Genomic DNA, 6,000 nt, shown 5'->3' with positions numbered 1-6,000 from the left:
AGATAGTGAGAGGTCAGAGCTTCCTGTAGCATGTTTAAGTAGCTAGGTTTAAGGGAATTTGATTACAAAGTAGGGTACTCTGTGCCCTAAAGAGAAAAAGGACAAAAAAATATTAATAAATGAAATGAAAAATTGAAATTGTAAATATCTGTTTACTTCTTGATTTGTGAATGATTGAATATATTGTTGAGTTATGGCCTTCATTTGAAATTCAATTATATATGTCGGCGATTGGTTCTCAGTCGTGAATCATGAGATATGTTGACAGAAGCACGATGAGCCACCGTGACTTATTGATTGTATATCGTTGTGCCGTGTAATTGTGTTTTGTTGCGTCTCGAAACAATTCAACGTTACAAAGTGTAGTCTTTATAAAATCAGGATGATTCACCATGATTATGACAAACACATCGTGATACTAAACATGCCCTATATCATATTAATAATGTGTTTGCTTTGAAATGGTTTATTGCACAACTATAACATCCCATATGTCATGTATCTCTTAAAAAATTCATTTACTTCATAATAGTTATTGTTTTGAGTGATAATGTATTTAGTGTAGCGTGGCAGTAGAGTTCTGAAAGGGGAGTGAAGAGTAAGAGTGAGAGTGAATTGGTGAGCAATGGTTCCTCCATATACTTCACTTTTGGGAAGCAACAAAGTTTTTGTGTTTAATGCTGAGACCGTATACTAGCTAGGGCAGACAGTAAGGACAAGGCGTGAAAAAGGGGAAGGCTTATGTCAGTTTGGCCCCCCAAACAACCTTCAAAGGGGACCATATTTGATCATACTCCTATGAATTCCACTCCTTTTCTTTTCCTTTTTTATTTTGGAACCTACAATCCTACAATCACACCCAAAACTCATGTTTCACCTTACTAGCAAGACTATTCACAAAGTTAATATGTGTGCACATTTGCAAAATGGGTAAAATTAAGAATAAATTTTCATTATGGTCCTTAAATGTTTAAGGCAGCGTGTCGTTATAATCTCTAAATGTATTGAAATGTCGGTAAGACTTAGCCCAACTGACATTGTTGATATTGTTAGATTGAATATCTTCCTCGAATATTGTGGGACTCAAATAGACGACAAACTCCCTCCCTAAGAGTTTTAACGCTGCTGCATGCTCAAGGCTGGATTCGAATCTCATGGCCTTGGTTAAACTAGAAAAGACCCGTGTCATCTCATCTAAACGCTTTTGGACGGTTTAAGTGGTATTTGTCACTTCATTTACAAACTAAAAAATTTTATTAAATGTATTACAAACTATCTATAAGTGTGTCTTTTGTCCTTGAAAAAAAAAAGTGTGTCTTTTGTTGTAATTTCATGAGTTAATTAAAATAACCAACGTAATCTAAGATATATTTGAAGATCAAACTAACTAATGAAAAGCACATTTAAAGACCAAATTCAGTAAGAATTTTCAAGATATTCGATACCAAAACGACTATTTACTCCTAAAATTAATTAAAATGATTTTCCAAAATGTGAATTGAAAACCAACCAACATAGTAAAACTTATTTGGCTTGAAAAGAGAGTGTGTAACCAGACCAGTACACAAAACCTGCAACTACTGGTGTCTTCACATGAGACAAATAAAGTAAGGTAAATTAACTTAGGGATCATCTCTCTGTTGTTTTAACCTCTCCTATCCCTTTCACCGTAATTATAACTTGCCAGTGTTACAGCCAAGAAAAGGCTGATAAAATCTAACTTTCACTTCTCTTGTCTGTCTCTATATAAATCTGTTTCCTTTCCTGCATGAAATTGGGATCTGGGTAGGGCTTTATTTTATATTTAAAAAATATATATTTTGAGATTATGCAAATGCAATTGATTGTGTTTGTTGTAGTAGGACTAGGACTGATTAGACTGTGTTTGGTTGTACCTTTTCCAGAAATAAAAGCAATGGTTGGTTGGAGCTACAAGAAAGGCTTTTGAGCCTCAAATGTGACAAAGATGGATAAGATAAAGTTCAATTAAAGAATCAAAGTTCTACTTGTGCATATTTTAAAATACAATTAAGGTGTCAAATGTTTAGGAAGCAATTTCAGGAAGAATAATACAACAACATATAAATACAAGGAAAAATTGTAACTAAGCTGCCAGAAATTTAAATATGATAGCAGCTTCAATTGTAAGAGTAGCCTCCTAGTAATTAAAACAATTCAAACCAATGCTGCTGGATTGAAATTGAAATAAATATGAAGCATGTCATGCCACTCTTTAATCACTGCCACAACCACATTTTAAAGTGTAACTTATGTCATAATCATCTGCACTAAAGTAGTAACAACTAAATTCTGTCACCATTAATCTTTTCCTGCTCCTAATTTACTAGCTACATCATAAACCAGTGAAAACATCAGCAATATGAGTCATTTTGTTGGAAATAATACATCTCTTTCCTATAAGAAATGATATTTGAACATCCATTTTGTGACAACTTTTGCTACAACTTTCTCTCTCATACTCACATTATTTTTTACTTTATCTTTCTATTGCTTTGATTTTTGTGCAAATATCTATTTTTTCTTTACAAATTATGGTTGTCCCCATAAGTTGTCAATTAAAGAATGTTCAAATAACACTCCTCTAATGTTTATTTATAAAAATACATTTTTTTTTGGATACATTAATAACATTACATTAAGGCTTATATAACCAATTAGACCAACTAACTACTAACTAATCTAATGTAAATAATTTTTACTTCTCTAATCCCACAATTTGGGAAATACAAAAAGAAATGTATAAAAAAATGAAACACCTAAATCCAACGACTGAAAAATGCTTAATCATATTTTTTTTATGGAGATAAACAAAAATGTCAAGTAAGCTAAAAAAAATGAATTTTGAATGTTTAACTATCCATTTTCTTTATGGATAAAAGCTAAGATGTTAATTAGGCTAAAAATGATTTTTGTTGCATGAATATCCAAGATCTTTATAAATAGAAGTTAAAATGTCAATGAGATTAAAGAAAAAATTTGCTTGACTATCAATATTTTTTTTTATGAATAGAAGTTAAAATGTCAATTAAGCTAAAAAGAATAATTTTTGCTTAACAATTGTGAGCATCACTCATTTACTTTATAGGGATCTTCACCTGCAATATTAGAGGTTTGAATTTCAGTTTGTCCCTTTGACAAAGGTTTACTTTAATTAAGCATTGACTATCCCTGACCTGGGGATTTGTTAGAATTTTTTACTCTAACTCACATAATAGGAGTGTAACATTAGTGGGCTCTTAAAGTGATTTTAGGCATAAGAGATATTCTCTCCTTTTATTGTAAGTGCTGTTTAAGAATAATGTGTAGCACTTTATAAAGAAAAAAGAATTAATTATAATGATTTTGATAGTAAAATAATGTGCTAAGATTAAAATATCCACATTAATTAAAGTACTTAGGTGGATTATTAGAAGAGTAATTTCAACACTCTCTCTAACACTCACTCTTTTATTCGATGAAATCAATGTATGTCCCACCATTTTGTGTAGGTTCAATTTTCAAAGTGTAGACACCTAATGATTTAAACCATTAAGGGAGTGAGTATTAGAGAGAGTGTTCAAAAGAGAGTGTCGCTAGCATTACTCTTATTAGAATATTATCGGAAAAATTTATAAATGTTGTAATGGTATTCAAAAGTATTAAGTAAATTTGGTCAAAAAAAAAAACTATCCCACAAAAAATTTATAAAATGATTGGCCTAATTGGCTTGGGACAATGTCCGAAAAACCACAAGTAACTTCTTAGACTCAAATTTTTCAACATTCATATTGTCTAAAATATCTATAGCATTAGACTTTTTCAATGAATAGTTTCTTGATTGAGAATCCTTAAAGAGTGCCCTCAAAACACTCGTTAGCGAAACCCTAAACTTGAATATCTCTATACCACGGAAAAAAAAACTAATCAAACTTATGAAAATAGTGGAATAATCAATCAATTCGGGACACAGAAAATAGTGGAATACTATCTACCTTTTTTTCTGTCAAACTGATAGAAAATTAATGGCATGGTAAATAAGGGAGTAGAAATTATTGAACAATTCGAAAAATATGAGAACCTTGAGCATTTAATTATAGTTTAACCATATTAGGAGGCAAAAATGGTCAAAGTTTTTACTGAAAAGTGCAGTAAACTATTTCATCAAGACTGAAGGTGTGTAAGCAATTCTTCTGCGGTTCCATACTATTTTTGTGGTCACTTTTGTTCTATATGCTTATGAAAGATAAATATGGCACAGTAGAGGTGAAAAATTTGATCTATAGGGTAAAAGTTCAAGGGTGAAGACTTCACAGTGAAGTAATTTACAAAGAGATTAAATATTGTTGTCTTGTGTAATAGTATGTCAGAAAGAATAGTTTAATTTATATAAGAGCAAGCAAATCTATTGGTCCATTTTTACTCTGATGTTCAAACGTTTTAGGGAAAATGTTAACAAGGGAAAATGTTAATAAGTGTCTCTTAAGCACACTTGTTAAAAAGTCTAAACCATAAATTCGCATATTAAATAGTAGGTTAACCACTTGAAAATGATAATAGTTGTGATTCGTTGGTCCCAATCCGATCTGCTATAACCAAATGGAAATATATAGAAGGAAGGAACGGAAGCATGAAAGAAAGAAAGAATGTTTAGTGACAAGAATGTCCGGTGAAATGTATTGTCCAACCGAAACGGGAAGGTGGAGTGTCTAGTCCAACCGAAATAAAAGACTTTGAACGGTTGTTAAACTCAATATATAGAGTTTGGAAAATAATCAAGCATAAATATTGATGATTGAATCATTGATGTAAGGTCGGTTTTTTGAATTTGGATGCATTGAGCAAATCATGAGATAGTGTTTCTATAAAAAATTAACAAAACAAAAAAAAATACACAAAGATAAAAGAAATGAACCAAAAGATTATGCACATTTTTATTTGACATTGTGAAAAAAGAACACAAGTATGAATCTTTGAAATGTGAATCATGTGATGTGGCTTTAAACTAAAATTCATGCTCCAAAGTCTACGCTCAACACTTGAGAATTTAGTAACTAAAGAGATATGTTTTACACAATAATGGCACACATGGATCATAATTCAATGTTTATATTCATAAACCACTATAAAGAGACTTTCACTTCCTCCTCCTCCTTCTCCAAGCAATCATTTGATTATTTACTATTATATCTATAAAAAAGAATTGCATGAACGGATCGTTTGCAACCTACTCTTAAGAGGCTATTATATATATATATATATATATATATATATATATATATATATATATATATATATGATACAAACACTTATGCTTTTGCATGTTGTCGAAAGTCAATGACGTGTGTTATTGTGTTAACAAAATTGAGATGAAGAGATTAGAGATTAAGAATTAGAAAGAATACACATAAACTCGGATAAAATAATATTACAAGAATGTTAATATATAAGAGATAAAAATCTGACTCTTAAGTTATTCATGCTCTGTATCATTATCCTAATTTTGGTGCCCTAATCATGGATGTAATTGATTTTATTCAATATTTATTTAATTTTGTAATACCCTTATAACTTTTAATATATATATATATATATGCCCCTAGAAATATGGTGTCCTGGGCTGCCGCCTTCTTGGTCCATGCTTAGGGCCACTCCTGCATTGATGATATTAATGATTCCATTTAAAACCATGGTCAAGCTAACAAGTGCCCTAAAGACTTTATTTAAGGAATCTGTTAGAGAAAATTGTGTCTTGAAAATACAAGTCAATTTGAAAAATTGTCCTTTTGGCATTTAGAGTAGTGGGAATCTCTCTAATTTGAAAACTATTGGTTGGTGATGCTTAATTTTTTTTTGTTACATTTAAAAGATGTACTCCACACTGCAAGGACTTTCCATAAGGTCATACATCTGGGTGTGTTTGTTTCAAGTTTACCAAAATTATTCCTAGGAATAACATTCCTTGGAATATAAAGATGAGAATCTTATTCTAAGGTATTTAGA

The sequence above is a fragment of the Medicago sativa genome, chromosome 1 (genome assembly GCF_051527215.1).
Source record: "Medicago sativa cultivar Bolivia chromosome 1, Bolivia_mono, whole genome shotgun sequence".
Classification (NCBI taxonomy): Eukaryota; Viridiplantae; Streptophyta; class Magnoliopsida; order Fabales; family Fabaceae; genus Medicago; species Medicago sativa.
This window is presented reverse-complemented; position numbering follows the sequence as displayed.